The following is a 22,864-nucleotide window of genomic DNA, read 5'->3' on the forward strand; positions in this document are numbered from 1 at the left end:
CTGTCTTGCTCTCTCTCCCTCGCACATATTAATCAAAATAAATCGACACGGTGGTAAAAGGTCGGAAGACCAAAGTTTCATGTGTAAATACAGTAACACACCATTGCGATACATCCATATGAAGACGTTGTTCTGCAGGTTCGTCGTCTTCATTTTTAATCTCGCTCCGGCTCCGACTCTGGCTCGAACATGTAAGGCTGGCTGGACAAGTCTTCCGTTGTTGACATTTTGTTAATAACGTGTGAATAAAAAGTTTCTGTGCCGCTATAATCGTATCTCTGCTATTAAACTACAAAAATGGCCGAACGGGTGGAGTTGAACCTCTGCAACCTGGAGAGGGGGCGGGGTATGAAGTGTCTCAATTGTATTTAAAGAGACCGCACCAAAACGAGTTGCTCTCAGTGATGGGCATTCCGGCTCTTTTTCGTGAGCCGGCTCGTTTGACTCAGCTCACTGAAAAGAGCCGGCTCTTTTTGACTCACAAACGGCTCTTTCAAAAATATATGTTTTAACTCGCTGAAAGTCCACCGCACAACTGTGCAACGTGAATATTCACATTTTTAATTGCCCATAACAACCCAAAAACTTGTCTGCTTGCCTTGCATATCAAATTAATGGGCTAAGTTATGACTGACTATTTTTCTTACCTTCGTTTTTTATTTTTTTATGTGGATGTTAATGAGTTTGTAGAAGTTTAGCTCTTGCGTTCTTCTGAACATCTTGCGCTGCCATTGCCCAATGTCATTTGTGAGTCATATCAGACCATAATCTGTCTCTCTTTTAAATGCCCATTCCCCGAGTGGTAGGCTACGACTGGCTGTTTTAAAATATAACTAATATCGAAACAAAATAACAAAATAACCCAGGCAGTCTCACAGTGGCGTGCACAGGGGGGGGGGGGGGGGGGCGGGGGGGCGGGGGGGCTCAAGCCCCTGCCCCTTTTGTCTCAAGATGTATTGTGCCCCTCTCTGATAAATGTAAATAATAATAATTATTAAAATAATTATTATAATAAATAACAATACACTTATACACCATTGCCACGAACAATAATAATACAAACAAATATTAAATATTATTTTTTTGGCGGAAGCATTTGGCGGAGGTGAAGTGGCAGTAGGCGGAGTTCTTTTTTTCAGCGCTATGTACGCAGCAGTTCGCCGCGAGTCTTCAAACTGCACGGGCAGCAGGTAATATTAAGCTACTACGGAAAAGTTACATTTATCCTACCATGCTACTGTAAAAGTTGCGGCAGCATGTGAGTTATGCTTAACAATCATAAAAGTATAACTCAATTTCAGCCGCATTCTGAGTCTGACAATGTCATTATTTTTTGTCCAGGCCATAGCAAGTGTAATTAGCTTGGGGAAATACATCTAGTGAAAGGAAATTTCATGTCCAAGGAAAAGTCCATGTCCAGCTCTAAATTGTAAGGAATTTATATCTTTGATTTCATAGTACACTTTACAATAAGGTTCATTTGTTTATTATTCATATTAACTAACATTAACTAATCATGCAAAACAACTAAAAACATTACAGATCATGTACAAAGTAAAAAATCATCAATTGCCAGAAAGTATCCAAGGGTTGTTCACAGAAAGAGAATGCCAACGTGACTTAAGGGGAACTTGTACAATTCAAAAAGAACATAGGACCAATGCAAAATACCATTGCATTTCAGTTAAAGGTGTAAATCTATGGAATAGCTGTCATGAGGAACTAAAAATATGTGGGGCACTTAATAAGTTAAAGAAACTATTTAAAAAAGAATGCACTGAAACTATGAAACCATTTAAAGAATGATAAATGAACAAGCTGCTTTTGTTGTATTTGGATTGTGCAATGGTATTGCATAGGAAATACTAATGTTTTTGTATTCTGTTTATATTTGTTTGTCAACATTATAATGATGTAAGACAATAATTATTTTTATTTTTTATTAAAATATGAGATGTTTTAAAAAGGTAGGCATTATAAGCAAGAGCTTCAGCCTACACCTGTTTCAGACTGTGCTGTTGTTTGTTAGCTCAACTGTGTCTGAAACTAAACTAAACTAAACATTTGTTAGGCTATTTGTTAATCTTAGTTAATAATAATACAACTTTTAATTGTTTGTTCATGTTATGTCACAGTCAGTGCATTAACTAATGTTAACAAATACAACTTTTGATTTTAATAATGTTTTAGTAAATGCTGAAATTAATATTAACTAAGATTAATAAATTGTGTAGAAGTGTAGTTCATTATTAGTTCATGTTAATAAATGTAACTAATGAAACCTTATTGTAAAGTGTTACTGATTTCATGATAGCTAACACTTTATTGAATACATAGGCCTACAATTTATAACATCAACATAACTAAACATGAATTCCTCATAATTACCGACTTGATTCTCTGTTTTGTTTGGTAATGTAAATAATAATTAGTTATATTATCATCATTTCCGAGAGAGGCTTTCTGACCTACTGCTGACCTAATTGTAAGGAAGTCATTAAAATATATAAAACACAACAGACAGACGGATACTGCTTTAAATACAGGTGATTTATTTTAAAAATAAATGTTTTTAAAAAAAAGTGCCCTTTTTGGTCCTTCCGCCCCTGCCCCGGAGGAGGTCTGTGCACGCCACTGCAGTCTCATCTACAAGACGTTTAGGCCTCCTCCAATATTACTCACAGCTGGGCAAACTTTTTCATTTGACTGGTTCAACCGCCACCCGTCCGAATTTAATTAAAATATTATTTTTCGGCACGTCATCCACCCGATCCGCGGTTTACCCGCATCTCTAGAGTGTGTGTGTGTGTGTGTGTGTGTGAGTTAGCTCGGCCCTAGCTCTCTCATGCAGTTTAATTGGTTGACATCGCGTCTATGATTGGCAGGAACAGAATGTGAGGCTGATCAGACAGTCGAAACAAATGTGTGTGCACCTTTAGGCCTATATAATTATGTTTTTGTTGGATTTTGAATTAGTCAATTATTTTAAATACAATTAAAATCATTCATTATTTAATTATTAGCCTACATGATGATTTAATTTCTATAGGCTATATTTTTAAAAATAGAGCCGGCTCTTCAGATATGCGAGCCGGCTCCCGTCGTTCACCTACAAGAGCCGGCTCATAGATCCGGCTCATTCGCGAACGACCCATCACTATCTCAGACGCACATCAGAAAAGGGGTAGAAAAGGGGCCTGTGGAGCTTTAATAATGAGGAATTCAGACCCAAGCATTGCAGTTCCGCTTTATATAGACTACAAATGTATGATTTATATGTTAAAAGGAACGATTTAAAAGCATGATATGTCTCCTTTAAATACCTACAATGGACGTGTTTCTATAACATTTTCCTTCCAAGACTGACCGAATCATCTTCCATTAAGCCTGATTCAAAAACAGAGGTTATATGCGATTAAAACACACTTACTACTCTCTACTTTGCTTGTGATTTTGTTTTCTTTTTAATAATTACAGTCCGCTGAGTACAATGTACCTGGTGGGTAAAATAATCAAAACCCTTCACAGCCTCAGCAGTTTCAGCATGTTTGCTCTATTATAAGCATTACTTTGAACAATTTAATCTGTGTACCATCTGTAAATATTAGAAAATAAACAAAAGGCATAAGGTTGTCAAGCTTGAACAAATATATACATCATTCAAGAACGCATGGTGTTTTTCAAGCTTTTCAAAGATCATTTACTTCATTACACTGCAGCCAAATTGTTGAGGAAATAGGGGAAAAAATACACAACTTCATTTATTATTGTAAATAAAAAGAATGTGAATGTAATGTTGTACATGTTCAATTCAGTTCTCATTTATTTGTATAGAGCTTTTCACAAAACATATTGTTTCAAAGCAGCTTTACAGAAAGTGGACTACAATTTTTAATATTAATGTACAGAGTTTTTGGCTTGTTTTTTACACAACCATAATCAGACATTTTCAGGTATTTTTTTATGTTAAATTAAACAATAAGCAGACTAATTTCTTCCTTATACTCTCTGTCAACTCTGTACAATATTCAATGTACTGTATGTAGCTTTTTTTTTTTTTTTCTTTTGCTAAAAAACATAGATAAGAGAAGTGTGACAAGAATACACAATGTACTGGGACTAAGTTGGGCTTTACCAAACTTTATTCTGAGCTAATACCCAAAACAGTATTCCGCCCCTTTCTGCTTTTGATTTATTTGTAACTGGAAAACTTTATTTTGCCCCTGGAGTTATTTGTTCTTTACTTCAAAAAGACATAGGTTCTACTCCAAACTGTTTTGTTTAATGGAATAGACTGGTGGAAGGTTTATTTGACTATATTTATAATTGATAACATTGACCATGGCTCCATTCCCCGCAAGCTTCTCAAGACGACGTCTTGATCGCCACCATGTACCTAGATATAGATAAAGGACAACTACGGTAACTTTAGGCTTAGAGTCACTTTGGGGAACTTAGCATCAGAATGGCACCAGCTTGAAAAAGGGGATCATGGGTGTTCCATCTCAGTTATTAACCCTTCCATGAATATACTGGTTAAGGCAGCAGAAGTTGAGTGCAGATGCCCCCTGATCTGGCGTCCCGCAGCCCCCCATCAGAGCCTTTATTGATGACCTCACTGAAACCACACCATCAGTGCCAGGAAGCTGGTGGATACTCCAGGGCCTGGAAAACTCATGGGCAAAGAAGAGTTTTAAGCCTGACAAGCCAGGTCCATGGCGCTAGATGGGGTGAAAGTGATGGACAAGTTGATGAGTAGGTAAACCACACTCCCCTGATATCAAGGGGTGCACTATTGACTAACGCTAGAGGCCGTGTTCTTTAGCGTCCTTGTTAGTGTGCACGTCTAATATCACAACGGGACAAGTATGTATGGTTGTTGACCTTCAACTACCCAGATCCTTGTGGCCAGTGGGCCGTGTTTTGTAAATCATTGCAAGTGATGATGGTAATGTACGCACAACAGAGGTAAACATCAAAGACTGTACATATACTCGCTCTGTAGCTAAGCTGGTTGTGCTACCTGAATTGACTGATAAAGACGAAGTAAAGGACTTTGCCTGATTACAGATACAACAAGTATATTTGTAGGGAGGCCGTACAAGGTTCTCTAAGTGACACAACTACACCAGCAGGTGGCAGTATGGAACGGCATCTAAAGCAGTGTATTATCTGTGTTCGTCTTATTGGAACAGATTGTACAGTGAACAGTGAAAACTGTTCTTTGTTATTGTTAAAATTTGGGCAGTATGGTGTGCGTTATTGACAAGTAATTCATTTCTAAATGTTAAATGCTTGAATCATTATAATTATTTAGCTTAGATGTGAATGATATTGTTGCTGTGATCATTACATTCTTACTGCTAGCTGTGTTTCACTATCGCAGTCGCATTTGGTGTGATATTGTGTAAATTTATTGAAACTAATATTGATATCACATTTAAGAATGGCATTTGCACCTTTATTTGTGCATTTATTTGTGCAATAAGCAGGGATTATGGTGTTTTCTCTAATACGTGCTTTAATGACACCATTTTGATCAGCGCAATCTTATTGTAACTGCTTCATTATTTTAACACGCTGTTTCACAAAATGTATATCCATGGGAACTGTGACTTATATGTAAAGATGTATATCTTAATTCAGCAATGTTATATAATGTAACATATTATATTTCTACTTTTGTAGGAAACCACAGACACCCATACATTTGTATACTTCTGTCAACCAGATTAAAGTTTTGTTCTTTGGACCTCTATACTATTGCACCTCTTTCAGTGAAGAGTATGGCTGGAAGGCGGAACGTTTAAAGTACATATCAGTCACAATACTAACATCAAACAATAAAACAATGCATGACCCCTTTAATATGTTTACAAAGTGATTAAACCAGCAGCACCTATACCTTTGCCTCAACTCATTTCCCCAAGCAATCCATTAAAAACATGCTGTTATAATTTCACCATTTATTTTGCATTTGTGTTGGGGGTGGGGTGTTGTTCTGGATTCTGGATCATGCCTTCATTTGTGTGTTTGTTCTGGATTGTGGCAGATTTTTTTTTTTTTTTTTTTTTTTTTTGACAAAAAAAATAAATAAAAATAAATGTCCTCACATTACATTCACTCCAATTTGGGTCAAATTGACCCGCAAGGAAATGATTTGTTACTTTTTTTGAATTTCAACCACATAAACTCCTCAAATCCAAGAACATTTTTTTTGTGTGTATTCCAAGTTAAAGTATCTTTGATGCATATTCTTAAATGTAAATAAAGTAAATCCAACCTTTGTTTTGACTTTTAATTTGAAATAAAAATTAAAATATATGTATATCAGGGTAATTTTTTATCCACATAATAAAAAATCAATTATAATCGTTAATATATGTGAGACCTTTAACATGTTTACATAGTGGTTAGTCTATACCCCCTGGCTGTTTGTTTTTTCATGTTTATATGTATAATTGCAGTCTGACTGTACATTAACTTTGTCTGTTTGATAAAAAAAAAAAAAAACTATTTTCTTTTTCCTTGTTCCTTCACCGTTGTTTTTGATTACCCTTTGTTTATTTGAACCAGCTGCACCCATACCCTTGCCTCAACTCATTTCCCTGAGCAACCCATGACACATATTGACGTATTATTGGTTACCTGTTGTGTGAAGTGTGTTTATATGTAAGGGAATGTAAAGAGTTTCGTGCATTTCTACTACTGAGACATTTATACTTTACTATGAAAATAAATATTTTCTATTTTTATATATAGAGTTTTGCACCGATTCTATGACTATTCAGTATAAAACTACTAAACTAGTAGTTTACTGAGTGTACTTCAAAGTGTGATTTCATAAACTATTTTTTTTTTCAAAGTATTAAAATAGTAAACTACTAGTACAGTATACTTATAAGTTCACTTGTAGTGAATATGCAGTGCAAATGAGAAACGTAGTTGTGAACTAGTTGTGCACTTAAAAGTTTACTACACTTATAGTACACTTAAACATTCTTTTATATAAAAAGTGGGCCAATTTAGTCCCAAGCAGTACTGAAATAGTAAACTTTCAAGTTTACTATGAGTATATTGATATTAGTATACTTCCTATAAAAAATATACTTTAAAATATACTTTAACATTACTTAGCCTAAGTTGACTTCACAAAATAAACTTAAAGTATACTTCTTTTTCATTAGGGTTAAACAAATTGCCATTGATCATCGGTCATTCATACCTGGGAAGAAATATCTTATCATTTACTAAGGGCTTGGCCTAAAACATAAAGATTTGATTATAATCATCACCAAAGATGGAAGAATGCATTATGCAAGCAATAATATTATTTTGATAATAATATTATTTTATTTTAAGCTTTTAATTAAGCTTATATGTTATTTTTACCTTGTTGAGGACCAAATTAAAGTCACTTTCACAAGGGCTTTTATCTTTGATAATCTCTGATCTTATCTCTTGTTCTTCAGTGATTGGCTGTTCACTGCAAACATCACACTTTTATTTGCTCATATCTGAGTATTTAAAGGTGATACCTGAAGTTAGCAGAACAGAATTTGTTTGTGACAGGACTGAAGGCTCTTTCCGCTAACTATAGACAGTAAGTATCTCTCATGTGTTTTTTTCAATAATTCTGTATTTGTAGATTGCTGTTCTTTTTAAGCAGTCAATTTGAGTGTATCATATTGATCATATTGAGTGTATTGGTGTAGTGGGTCTCAAAAACAACACACCTACAGAAACTCGGGTAACATTTCAGATGAATGTCCTCTTTGTAAAGTATTTATATAGGGGTTAATGACTAGTAATTCAATTACAGTGCATTATAAATAGTGTCTTGACTCAAGGAAGATATTTGGAAGAATGTTGGTAACCTAGCAGATCTTGGGCACTACTGACTATAGGGAAAAAAATAATATGGTTGTCAATGGGGCCCAAAATCTGCAACATTCTTCCAAATATCTTCCATTGTGTAAGACAGAATAAAGAAATTCACACAGGTTTGGAACAATTTGAGAGTGAGTAAACAATGACAGGATGTTCATTTTTTGGGTGAACTATCACTTTAAGTCTGTGTTGAAACCAGTTAGTTTCATTCCAGCACATTAGTGGTGCGGAGCAAGTTTTAATATTATTAGTCGAGGTTTTGATCATTCATTAACGCATTTGGCAGATGCTTTTATCCAAAGTGACTTACATTGCATTTCGAGGTACACATTTACATTCTTATCAGTTCTCACTTTCCCTGGGAATTAAACCCATGACCTTGGGGTTGCAAGCGCCAATGCTGTACTGTTTGAGCTACAGGAAAGCTCATTCATTTGCTTTTCATTGTTTTACAGCCTTGGGAGAAGAAAATAAAGACAACTCTTAGAACATTTAATATCAGTTTACTCAGAAAACAAGGTATATACCAGCTCTTCATTTAATTTCTCTTAATATTTTCTTAACTTATCAAAACTAAACTGCTTTATTAAGTCAAATGTCAGTAAAGTTGTTCTGATGTGTGTATTGTTTAGCAGGTCATGGAGATTCATCAGTCTGCTGTGATTCTGCTGCTGGTCTTGTGTGTGTCGTTCTCCACTCATGCTCAACCAGCACAGATAAAGCCCCGGTATCAAAAATTCCTCAATCAGCATTTGGGTCCTGATATGAGTGTGCAGAAGTGTACCAGTGAAATAAGAAAAAGAAACATCACTGGAACTGACAATGGCTGCAAACCTGTCAACACCTTCATACAAGCAAATGAAAATCAGCTTAAAGCAGTTTGTGATAAAAAGAATCAACTGAACAAAGACAGAAACCTATTTAAGAGCGGCCAGCCTTTTCCTGTGGTCACGTGTAGATTTCAAACTGGGAAGAGACCCCCAAACTGTACATATCGTAGAGGAAGGTTGTCCACTCAATATATAGTGTTGGCGTGTGTAGGCGGCTGGCCTGTACATTATGAAAACCTTTAAGTGATGTACAGATGACTGGCTGAATAGAGCATCACAGAGCTTTACAATATTTTTCTAATCATATGTTCACTTCTCATTTTCTGTATTTCTTTGTTTTTCATGTGCAAAAACAACAACAACAATCAAACAATCAGAATCAATCACGAAGCAAATACAAAAGATGAATAATACTTGACCTCAGTTAGAGGTTAACGTGTCATAGTTTTTAACCAGTTCTTGTGCTGTAAACATGACACAGTTTGAGAGCAAAGTCTATAATGAAGCACAGCTCAACACGTGAGGTTTGCAATAAAAACTCCAGCGATACTGACAGACAACAGTGAATGAAGGAGCCAAATGTAAGGATTACTCAACCACTAGACGGCGGTGTGCACTGGGGTGTAGTTGTACTGTGGTAGGTAACCTGTTCATGTCACACTGATATTTAAACATAAAAATATGAAGCGGCACATTTGTTTTCAACATTGATAATAATAATAAAAAACTTTTTAGCAGCAAATCAGCATATTGAATGATTTCTGAACGATCATGTTGCACTGAAGACTGGAATGATGCTGAAAATTAATCTTCGATCCAGGAATAAATAACATTATATAATATATTCACGAAGAAAACAGCTATTAACCCTTACAAGTTATTCATTCACATGTAAAATGTGTGTTTACTCTGTCAGGGATGTGTTGTGGTGTCGGCCCTTAATTTTTTTGTGTGTGTTTTCTGCATTGTAACTGAATTTTTTAGACAAATTATGTAACAAAAAGCTATTTTCATAGTCTCCCACTGATGTCTATGAATAAGTATTTTTTTTTATTTGTTTATATATATATATATATATATATATATATATATATATATATATATATATATATATATATATATATTAAATACCTTAAATCCCCTCAACACTGTACAAATGTAGAGTAAAAAAAATAATAAAGTGAGACATATTACATTTGTTTAAAAAAACATTATGATGTTACAAAATCTTAAGTGTGACTTTTTTTTCACGCTAAAGTACAACAAGATATCATTCCAATTATTTTGTTTTGTTCTGATACTGTATTTTCTTCCTTATTGTGTGATCTTTTTTTACATTGTAAAAAATCTGTGAGGACTTAATGCACAAGTGTTTGTAGTACATAAGTACATATAGTAGTCATAAAATATAGGGGAAAACATACTATAGATGTTAGTGGTTGTTAAGCAGTGGATTTGATTTCTTATTGAATTAAAAGCAGGAGATGGGATAAAAAATAAATAATCCACAATTAGAAAAAGTTCAGATAAAACTATTACACCTGATATTTCTGATCCCTCACTTCTGAAATGATGGCTACACCCCTGAAAATACTTAACTCTGTTGAAGAAAACTGTCAAAGATGTTGTAATGTGAAAGATCGGTTACCAGTGTGCATGAGGTGATTTCTCAATGATGGGTAAGATCCTCTTTTGGCCAAGCAGAGGACAACCTAAGGCAGGGGGTCACTATATAGTATGTGAGATCCAACCGCATCATTGAGGGGGAGCTGTGAGAATTTACAGCAGTCTGCCCAAAAAATCGGAGCTCCTCCATACCCGATCACCAGCAACTGCATTCCTCGGATGGCTTATTTTTCATTGTGAAAAGTGTCCACAACCTGATGCAACTGCAGGGTACGACACCCTGAGGAATAGGATATTATTTATAATGAACAAATGGGAATGGGCTTTCAAGAACCAGCTGAGACCATGAGGTGATTCCCGTTAATTCCTGTGGAGACCATAACAAAACGTATTGATTTAATCAGGAACATGACGTTTGTTGCCTTAATGCCACAAACTGTATAGAAGTTTTGGATTCAGTTTTACTCTGAAGCCGTGAGGCTGTGCTGATGTTGAACTAATATATGTTGGTCATAGTTTTCATTCATGCAGCTCCTTAGACATTGCATAGGATCATTTCAAAACATGGTGATGGCTAAAGACCACTTTTGCTAATTTAAGAGAAGGTCTGGGTAAAACAGGCAAGGTCAATTAAGCCTTTAAGCTAAAGATAACCTCACAGATATGGACGTGTCTCCCAATGGAGTCCCTTGCGAAGCATGCTGGGAACTACAGATCCACTGCCCAGGGCTGTGTTTCCCAAAAGTAGATCGTAGAGCTTTTACCACCAATGGTCTGTACATCAACTTAGCTCACGATGCTTTGATTGGAATAGTTTCATTCATGTTTCAGAACCGATACGCTGGCGGCATTCCACAAAGTGTCGTATCTCGTTCCCTTCTCACGGAACAAGGGTTACAGTCGTAACCCGAGACGTTTTGGTTCTAATTTAATAAACATCTTTTTCTGTTCCAGTTAATTGTCTGTGTATTTAAACCCTGAGTTATGTCTGTTCATTGTTCCATGTTGTCTGTGATAGCATGCTTGTTATTTTTCCCGTTCCTGTAATCTCCTGAGTATTTATGAGTTGGATTTAAGAGTAGTTTATTTATTTATTTGTCATTTACTCATTCGTCGTGTGCTTTATTGCAACCTCATTGTGACAACTTCATGAAGCATTGTGTATCTGGAATCTTGGTTTCTGATTTGGAGTCGTTTTATTTCTCTCTCTCTGTCTTTCAAAAAAAAAAGTTGCTCAGTTGTACAAACCTCAACTCGATAACAATATAAAACGATAACACTTTAGAATACTGTTCCATCATTAATGAATGAACAGGAACAAATGAAAACGCAATAATAACATTCTTGTAACTATTATTAGCTAATAAGAAACTTTGTTTAATGACTAGTGATTAATAGCACTCAGCTGAATGTGGTAGTTCACTATAAGCTTAATAAACACTCTGGGCACTATAAACAATCTACGTACTCATAATGATGCAGATTATTCTGTTCATACTTTCATGTCTCGATTCTCCCCCAACAAGGCCTGTGTTTTGCGTTCGAGGGTCGAGCATAGCAGTACAAGTCCTTCCCTTCGAGCAGTTGGGGCTCCAGGTCAACCGGGAAAAGTTCAAACTCTCCCCTGTGCAAAGGATCTCTTTTCTCTGTATGGAGTTGGACTTGGTCAACCAGACAGCACGCCTCACAGAGGATCGTGTTAATTCAGTGTTGAACTGCTTGAATTGATCAAAGGCAGGACAGCGGCAACACTGAAACATTTTCAGAGGCTCCAGAGGCATATGGCATCCGCAGCCGCAGTAACGCTGCTCGGATTGCTTCATTTGAGGCCGCTTCAGCACTGGGATGGGCATTGTGTTTATTGTGCAATTTATACATGAAAATTATTTTCAAGTGCATATGATACGCACTGTAAACCCTTTGGGTAGTATTAGAGGTGTGGGGTATGTGCGTATTATACGTTTGGGTAGGATTATTGGGGTGGGGTGCATGAGAATTACACGTCATAAAGTGCGTATCATACACAAAAAACGTGTATGCGCGTAAAAACTCATTTTCGTGTATAAATTGCACGATACATAAATGCGTGCTATAGATACGCATTTCATGAGATCAGGCTGGCTAGAATCTATAGGATGCATCCCACATCTGAGCCGGATGGGATCTTGCCCCCTTATGGACACTATCACTTAAACCAAGAATCTCTAGTGCCCTACCTTGCTGCATAGCAGTAACTTTGTGTTTATTCATGGCCTGCAGGAGCTTTCTCAGTCACATCAGAGAAACTCACCCACCTAAGAAATCACACAAGTTTATACAGTATGATACAGCATGGTCAAAGTAAGCACACATCACTGTGATTGGTTCTGTCCTTTTCATAAAGGTCTCTCTGTTACTATAGGCAGCTAAAGAATGGTATAGATTTTTAGTTCCCATGCCTATGTTCTTGCCCAAGTATCATAGCTATAAATAGAAGGCAAAAGCATAGCTTTGGGTAGTTGTTCGGGTAGCTTTGGTAGGTTGTTATACCCCTTCTTACATCCTCTTTATCACAAAGCAAGTTCTCTTTTCACCAAAATATGTCTTCTGGGACATTGAATTTCCCACATAACCCAGTCTAATGAATAAAATGGACAGGGCTTGAACTCAGAGTACTCAGTGAACTCAGGGTTTGAAATGGTGACTAAAAAGAAAAATTATTATTATTGGGCTATCGGTGAACATATCAAACTAGCGATCAAAGACTACAGATTTTGAAAAGTGATCGGATTTTAAAGTGTCAGCCCTTACCTCGACCCCTGAACATTGGCTGGTCACTAGATTGGTCACCACTTCTCTGGACTGGTCTTCTCAGAATTCACATCAGTATGTGTGTTGTGTCGCAACACCAGCATTCTGTCTCATCATTCTTCCCATTCTTGCTTTCAATTTTACTCAGCAAGTTCTCTTTTTCATCTCACTTATGAAAACACCCTCAGGCATATGTCTTCAAACCTTGAGTCAAACTGACAAAAAAATCTGTTCAAATTACGGTAAAATACTGGCAGCTGTGGTTGCAAAAAAAAAAAAAAAAGATTCCACAGTACCACTGTCTGTGGGTTATCCATTATTCCATTTGAGTTTATCATTTTATAGTCTCTATATAGTTTAGTACTAAGGCCCATGTAAATTGGAACTCTTGCAATCTTGAACGCTTTTTACTTGTAATTTCTTCAATGGGCAAGAAATCTACTATCTGCTTCAGCCATTGACCCAATGTGGGTCTTGACTGGGAAATCCATGCAGTAAATATACTTTTTTTTAGCAAAATAAGAAAACATTGTAAGCACACATTTTCTTATAAAGGGACACTTATTTTCCATATCATAATTCAATAAATATAGCATAGGGCATAGCTAAAAAGTACAGTTACACATATCTTGAATTACTTTATGAATCTTTTCCCAAAAAGAAAAAAACAGCTTTACAATACCAAAATAAATGCATAAATGTTCCTAATTCGGTTCCACATTTTCTACACACAGGAGAATTTGTATCATTAAATTTATTAAGCTTCACTGGAGTTACATAGTATTTATACAGAAATGTATAGTTAGTTTCTTTAACTTTAATGTTCACACTCAAGGGTAAGGTCAAATCGGTACACAGATTTAACCATTCTTTTTCACTAAACTTCCTTTTAAGCTCTAATTCCCAATTTATTCTTAAAGAAGAAAAGAATTCTGGGAGCTTTCTGACAAAATTGTATACAGATGAGATATCTTCCCCTTAACTGAAGTAGCAGAGATAATAGATTGTTCCAACTCAGTAGGATATAATCTAAGTTGTCCCTTTTCATGTAGAGATATAATAATGTGACGAACCTGCAGATATTAAAAAAAAAAAAAAATCTGTTCTAGGAATTTGATATTCACCACAAATAGCAGTAAAAGATTTAACAGACTCAAGAGTCTTCATCAAACATATGCGCAAACGTTTTCAGCCCATGAAGTGACCAGTTTCGAAAATCAGTTTGGGAAAGTACTAAAAAGTCAGGGTTAAATGCAATAGGAGAGTTTTTACTTATATGACCTTTTGTGTTCAAAAACCTATTACAGTCCTGCCAAGCTTTCAGTGTGGCTTGTAAGGGGGGCAACCCCTCTACACTCATTGGAAACTGCAAGTTATTAACATAAAGTGTTGTTGTGATCTCCAATGGATAGCATGTTTGTGATTCCAAACTTACCCCCAGGGAACTATTTTCCAGCTTCCAATTTATGATATTTCTAATTTGGCAGGCCCAGTAATACCACTGAAAATTTGGAAGTCCTAAGCCCCCTTTTAGACATGATTTTGTTAAAGTGGACAGCTTAATTCGCAGAGTCTTGTTGTTCCATATACACTTTGTTAAACATCTATTGATTAGTTTAAAGAAAGAAAAAGAAATATAACATGGTAACATATTAAATCATTTTAATAACACTGATTATCCAAATAAGAGAAAGAACAGACCATATCTGAAGTTTCTTTTTACAATTCTCCAGTAAAGGGCTATAATTGTCCTTAAATAGTTTATCCAAAACGAGTGACACTTGTATTCCAAGATATTTAAAACCATATACGGACCAAGAAATGGGGCATTCTTTCCTAACATTTTCTTCATTTGGAAGAGGGCAAGCAATTGATTTTTGTAAGTTAACCTTATACCCTGAGATCATAGAAAATGTTTGAATATCTGCCAACACGTGGCGCAAAGTTAACATAGGTTCAGTGACAAACAATAAAGTATCATCCGCATAAAGTGAAGTTTTATGATATTGTGTGCCTGTGGTCACTCCCTTTATCATAGGATTATTTCAAATCAACTCAGCAAACGGTTCGAAAGCAATAACAAATAATAATGGAGAGAGAGGGCAACCTTGTCTGGTACCTTTTCCTAAATACATTAGGGGAGATTCCACATTATTAGTACAAACAGTTGAATTTGGAGTATCATATTTTTCCGGTAATCCCTGGAGCGTGGTTTCCTCTATTTGTGCCGGGCCATAACAACAGGAACATGGAAACAGAACCAAAACTCCATGATAGTAAAACAGAACAAATCAGAACATACACATTACAGAATTGTTCATAAAGTGAAACCAATTTACATGTGAGTCATGAGGGTTGCCAGCATATAAAGCGGTTTGATTCCTTTCATTCTTGCATGTGCTGATAATGATGCAGTAGTTTGTTTAACAGGTTCATAGTGACTTCTAAAACTTCTAAAAGGACGAAAAGAGACCGAACTGCAAGATCTGACTAACTACACTTTTGAAAAAGGTAAAAGATATATATATTACAATGTGTTTCCTGCAAAGATAGTTGTGTTTTAAACAATCAAATGCTTATCGTTTTTATCTCTCTCTCTCTCATTTTGTGTGCGTGATTTATTCTAGCCACTCTAAAAAATAAAACATTGGGTCAACAAAAAAAAATATGTTAACGTTTTCCACTAGAATTTTTATATTAAGACTGCTGGCAGAATTACATTAATTCAAAGCGATGTTTTGAGTACGGTGAATTACTTTTTTGGGCCACAATAAAACACATTTCTAAGTAACATGAACTTAATAATTTTCAACATGAATGCAAGTAATTAAGTTGATCCAACATAATGTTTTAAGTTAGGTGAAGCAGTTTTTTTTTGGCCACAATAAAACACATTTCTAAGTAACATGAACTTAATAATTAAGTTGATCTCTGCAAGAGTTAAGTTGAGCCCTTTTGATTTTATTTGAACTTGATTACTCTTTTAAACATACATGTAACATTCATCTTTTAATATATTTCCCTTTCAAAACATTTAAATGAACTGTATTATGTCCTTTCTAATACAACGTAAAGCATACATTTTCTTAGAAATCAACCTATGTACTTCACTTCAAATCAAACATTCATTTGAAATGTATGGTCAATACACTGCCATTGGACAGGAACACAGAAAACATTCCATCACTGATAGGTTTCGTTCGTTTATTTAAAGTGTGGTTTATGTCAGCTGAATGTGCGGAACGCTTTTCAGAGAAGATAAGGCAACGTCATTTTAGTAGGCTACAATTCACACCCAGCGGGAACTCAGCTAAAAAAATCTCTGAATGCTTCACGTGAAACTTCGGTCTTCCGACCTATTACCATCGTGTCAATTCTCTATTGATTTTGATGGTAATATCAATTTTGATTAACGTTAACATGCGCGAGGGAGGGAGGGAGAGCAAGACAGTTTGAAGACTGTGAGAGTGCGCGCGCGCGGCCGGAGGAGGGTGTCTCTCTCTCTCTCTCTCTCTCTCTCTCTGCTTGTTCTCTCAGTAAAATGCACGGGCGCCTGTCACAATTATAAACAATAAAAACGAAATTTGGAAAACTAAAACGGAATTCATAGGGCCCTACATAACTCCGACTTGTTTTGAGCAAAGTATCTGAACAAATAGCGTAGCTACTAGCTAACTTTAACTCGGCACACAGACTAACGTAGGCCTATACTATCAACACTGCTCAAATTTCAGTAGGACTTCCAGATTTCGGTATTCGGTTACAGTAGGCTATCACCAACAGAATCCTGAGCGAATGCGAATATGTGTAAGCATAAAATTACTTACCATTCACCACATTACGCTTCAGCGAGTTTCAGCTGTGGCCACACTCGTCTGGCCTTAAACATGCGCATGGAAACTGTGGACCGTTTACACGTCATCAAATAGTTTGTTACATTAACAGAACTTAAAATGAAATTAATTTTTGATCAACTGAAAATATTAAACTCTGACAAGTCATGATAGTATATTTAATCAATAGGCATAATTTGTGTGTCATCCCAGCTCAATAAAATAACAATTACAAGTAAAAAGTCTAACAGTAGCCTATCTCAGAACTTGATTTTTTATTTCACAACAATATATATATATTTAAGTAATGACTAAAGGTCCTCTGAATTCGTTTTTAGAGTGAATAGCCTTCATTGCATGTAATATTTTTGTGAGCAGAAATTGAAAATCATCAACACATTACAGCAGACAAGAAAAGAATGAGACAAAAATCTTGGTCTCCTATATTTTTTGAAAAAGAAAAAGGCATATTTTTACCTGATGTCCATTGTACACACACACACACACACACACACACACACACACACACACACACACACAGACAGATATGCATATATGCTCTTTAAATATTAAAAATTGCAATGTGAAAAAAAAAATGTATTTTATTAATTGTAGGGACCTGTCCAGCCTTGAGCCCTTCCGGAGCATCTGAGGTTCAAGATTAAAAGCTTTCCCTGAGACTGTACAACAGAAGAGCAGTCAAAACATCATCAGATTTACAGTACCTGTTGTGTGCTGCTGTGTAGACCTCAGAATATGCCTTCAGAAAATGACATCAGTGGACTATTTGAAAGTCAGCAAGACAAAAAGGCTCTTCTCACCTGTCTTTCATTGACCTTTTTTTTAATGCTTTTGGAAGCTTTTTTTGATAAAGATTTTTCATGCCCATGCGATGTTGAGCTGAATGCAGTAATGATCAACCTCATTTTTGCTGGACCTTTTCTTTTTGTTTTTGCTTTAATTCTTTATATTAGTGTTACCGAAATAGATTCTAGACTTCAATTGGTCAAAATTGTATTTCTTTGCCTGCTTCCACCTCTTGTGTGGATCGCTCTTGTGTTCCTTGACGGTGATTATGTTGCCTGTAAAAAAACATACTGGAATGGACTGTATGTTTATGATGATCAACACCATTTCAAATGGTGTAAACCGACTGAATCAGTTCCTGGAAAAAATGACACCGAACTACTAGCTCTGACTCTGGGCTTTGTTGCTGAGTCACAGGTAAGTCAGAATTCATGCTATCTTCAGAAATGTAATGTAAAGCTTTTTATTTAGCAATGTTCTCCCATACAGGCAAATTATTCTGCTGTAACTGAATCTCTTTACATTTTTATATACATTATGAATATGGATATGAATGTGATTACTCTGCACTACATTTAACTCTTTATTGCTTCCCTTTGATTATTTCACTTTGGATAAAAGTATCTGTTAAATGACAATTACTGTACATCCACTATTATAGCAATTGGTTTTGTAATTTCTTAATGTAATGATTTTGCTCTCCCTTCCCCACTCCCCCCTCCCCCCTCCCCATTTTCCAGATGACCGGTTTTAAGCTTCTTCTTGGTTTGGGCATTACAGCAGTGGCCCCTGTATTTCTTATTATCCTGATATCAATGCCTGTAATTTGTCTGGTGCTAAAAGATGAGAGCCGTGAACGAAACCCAGAAGTTCGGACCTAATGAGTTGGGAGGAGAAATTTCCTCTGACACCTTCCCTCTGATCACTGAACATGTTGATCTGTTAGAGGGGTATATTGTCACACTAGGTTTAGATGATAGTTTATAGAATATGGAACATGTTAAGAAATCTTGTCATAAAGAAAAATGAATCTGTGAAGACAAATAAAGTACCTGATTTCTGTGGTTATACGTATTGCTTTTATTGACAGTTCTGTTGGTTGTGATTTTATCTGCTGGTAAAGACCAAACAGAAATATTATTTTCCTGTTTTAATATGGTTACATAAATAAGAACCATAAAGTAATATGGTATGTGTTTTTTGTAATCTTCATTTAAAAAGTGTGTTCATCATTAACTAAATTTATAAATGACTTGTAACTGAATTAACAAAACATACATAAAATGTTAGTATATCACCTATTAATAATTTATTAACATTTCTTTTTTTGTTTTGTAATTGATTAGTTCATCATTAACTAATAACTTATAACTAAATGTTATTATAAAGTGTCACATAAGTATTAAAATTAATTAAATTAATTAAAAATGAACATACATTATAAAACTGACCTGAGATCAGTTAAAATGCATTATTCACTGGTTCATGTACTGTAGCTATTTACCAAATCAAAGCTGTACAGCCAACACAGTCTCACTCCAAAACGTCACGTACTGACGGGTCTTGACCATACGGCAACATACGACGAAAAGGGTACCCCTAAAATGTCCATATGTGACGATTCGGGTTATGGGTAGGTTTAGGTATGCATTAGGGTACCGCTAGGAGGCGCTGCTGGTGCGCTTATGTCTTCGTCTCATATGGACGTTTTAGGGGTAGGCCTACCCTTTTCGTCGTATGTTGCCGTATGGTCAAGACCCGTCAGTACGTGACGTTTTGGGGTGAGACCGGGCTGGTACAGCAGCAAACCACTGGAATTTTGAAGTTTTTCAAACCCAATTCAAAACTGTGTGTCATTTTGAAAGTTGTGCATGTCAGCTGCATACTGTACATCATCAAGGATGACCTCTTGCTCATTTCAGTAAAATAACCGTTATAAAACTGACCGTTATTATAGGCTACTGACATGCCTTAGGGAGATTCCCCAGAAATTGGAACATTTCTAAGAGAGGGTCAAAATGAGGGTTGAAAATAAGAATCTTTGCTAATATATTTATTTTACACCTCACAAGGAATAACAGTCAATTTTATAACAGTTACTTTTCTTTAAAAATACATCTGCAAATATTACTGTACTTCCTGTGATTCCCAAGTTCCTGTCTGCTTCCTCTTCTTCAGCATCCCTTCAGTGTCAGTGTAAGACTTTACCGAATATAGAGAGCCTAAGTCCCACCCCTCCGCTTCCGGCTCATGGGACCTTATTTCGGAAAAAATATGTATGGAAGTTAATGGCGAGAGACAACTTATCTTTTTATTCCATCTGAACTGTGCCCTGAATAACACATATGATGTTTGTCAATTTAAAAGGAAATTATGAAAGTCAAGAAAGTTGCAGTTTGTCATAAAACAGAAGAGTAATGTTTAGTTGTATGTGAAAATCGCTCAATAAACTACATCTCTTGTCTCCCATTATGTACGTCACAAGATCCGTTGCTCGTATGTCTGCAGTCTGGCTCAAATTCAGGCATGACGGCGTTACGTTACGATTATAAGGTAAGACTATAGAAAAAATGACAGACGTTAGCTTCAGTAAAGTTAGCTTCGTTTATTGAGAGAAAAGGTATGACGTCGCATGTGCGCCTTCTGGGTTTGTAGTCTTTGTAATTACGTATTTTCACAGTCTTATACCTCAGCAGTTTTACATCAAGCTGTGACTTTCTTGACTTTAAAATGCATCTTTTAAATTGACAAACATCATATGTGTAAATCAGGGCACAATTCAAACGAGATCAAAATATTTGTTGTTTCTCGCCATTGACTACCATACAATATTTTTCCGAACTAAGGTCCCATGGTGGTCGACTGGAAGGGGAGGGACTTAGGCTCTCTATTGATACTTTGCAGTCACGTGACTACCACGGATACCTGGCGGGCAACAAACGGGTATTTTCAACGTTGAGTCCTGTCTTTCTAGTAGATATCAACTCTGTTAGCGAGCTAGCTGCATAACTATGGACTAGGATTAACTCCGAGGTAGCTAAATTGTGTAAAGCAGACACGTTTTTTTAAGATAATCGAGCATAATTCCTCCGTAAATAATCTAGCTCTGTTGGGTCATCTCTGGTTCTCATTGAAAATCATAGATATCGCAAACTTCAAATCAACCTATCACACACTTCTGTTATTGTTAGCAAAAGACGACCGCTGTTACTGTGCGTTCACACTGCCACCGGCGAGAGCGTCAAAGTGCCTGGAAATCATTACTTTTCAATGAATTTTGCCGCTCTCGCCGGCGGCGGTGTGAACGTACAGTTAGCCTAGCTTAGACTCATAACACAAACAGCTGACTCGCCGAACCAGCTTGTGAATACTGGTGGTTAATGACAAAACTACAGTAACTTAAAGACACGATTAATTACATGATTATACACCCATTGTATTCAAACAAATGTTGAAACTACCTTTGATAGTATTATGCACAGACGTGTGTATACTGTGAAGGTTTCTCAAATGCGGTTAGTGCATCCAATTGCACAACAACTATCTGGCTGTTACGCTGAGGCAAGGATGAAGCAGAGAGAATCCATGATACACGTCTGACACTGACGCTCCGAAGCTTGCTTCGAACTCGAACGGTCCTTGCAATGAACCACTGCTTCGGAGCTTGTATTATTACGTCACTAGTCACGTGAAAATGACTTCTGAAGCAAACACACTGGTTCACTCCTGTAGTGAACCACCTGACTGCTTTGACAGCCCAATCCAGTGTTGACAGGTTTGAAACCTGGCGGCTGTATTTTTTATAAAAGTGAAGGTAAAAAAAAACATAGAAACCATTACAGAAATTCTATTGGATTTAATGGTTTTCATGGGAATTTTATTGGTTGTAATGGGAATTATAGTGGTCTCTGTGGGTCTATGATATGTGTTGGGTTGTATTGGTGGGGGCATTAAATCCTAATGGAATATGTCCCAAACACACAGTTACAAAAAAGAATTATGTAGTGGTTTAAATGGTAAAAGCCAATGGTTCCTATTTTAATATAAACCCATTAGAATTTCTGTGATGGTTTTCTAACTTTTTTTTAAGCTGGTCTGATCTTCTGTCCTTGTCTAAAGAAATAATTACACACACACATCATGCTTAATGTTTTATTATCAAGGTGAACACATGAAATTCATCAGTATCTGTAAAATTCACCTACATAAATGAGTAGCACTAACACTGTTTCAGCTTTGATCGCCTCGGTGAACACGTAATAAACGGGGCGTTACTTGCATTTTATGGTTGTCAGCTTTGTTGCATTACATTTACTTCACCAGGAGATGGTACTGCAATTTCTATCTGAATGAAGCTTCGAGTAATGAACCATTTTCGACACAATTGTATCAGAAAGCAATAATGCTTCGAAACGCTTCATTTGGCCATCACTATCCATATGCAAGCAAACATTTAATAAAACAAACAGGTAATCCAGGCGGAACACAGAACTCAAGACAAGAACAGGTAACAGCTACCTTAAACAACGACCGACAACCAACAACTGAAGCACAGAGGTTTAAATACACAGGCAAACAAGCTAAACAAGATAACAAGGGGGTGTGGCTAATTAGAAACACCTGGGAGAACTAATAAGCAAGAAAAACTACAAAGGACTACAAAACATCCGAAAATATGGAAACAGTAGAACATGTATTATTAAAATGTGAGGCTTATGCAAGAGAAAGATTTAAATTATTTCAAGCATTAAGAGAAATGGAAATGGAAGTTTTTTCTATCAAAGCATTATTAGGTAATGGCCCAAAGCAATTTAAAATATATGAAGAAGAATTTAATTTTTTAAAAGACACTCATTTAAATAACAGGATTTAGGTCACTACTACCATAACGTTATCCACACTCCAATCCAGTAGGTGGCGGGAATGCACCATTTAAGTTTGGTTTGCCAACCGCCATTAAACCTGAGAAGAAGAAGAAGAAGACTACAAAACATGACACAGAACAGGAAATAACTAAAGTCCACACAAGACGAGGGAAACACAAGACAGGAAACATTACACTGGCATGTCGTTTACACCTCAAAACAT

General features: G+C 36.1%; 1 long non-coding RNA gene across 1 annotated transcript; it reads left to right on the forward strand.

Moving 5' to 3' along the window:
- The first annotated feature begins 15,529 nt into the window (after positions 1 to 15,529).
- On the forward strand, positions 15,530 to 18,843 carry LOC307170371. The gene is made up of 3 exons (XR_013823364.1): positions 15,530 to 15,647; positions 17,585 to 18,193; positions 18,517 to 18,843. It is a non-coding gene; the product is annotated as an uncharacterized lncRNA (long non-coding RNA).
- Positions 18,844 to 22,864: the final 4,021 nt, after the last annotated feature.

The sequence above is a fragment of the Squalius cephalus genome (assembly GCF_949319135.1).
Source record: "Squalius cephalus genome assembly, chromosome: 13".
In the NCBI taxonomy this organism is placed as follows: Eukaryota; Metazoa; Chordata; class Actinopteri; order Cypriniformes; family Leuciscidae; genus Squalius; species Squalius cephalus.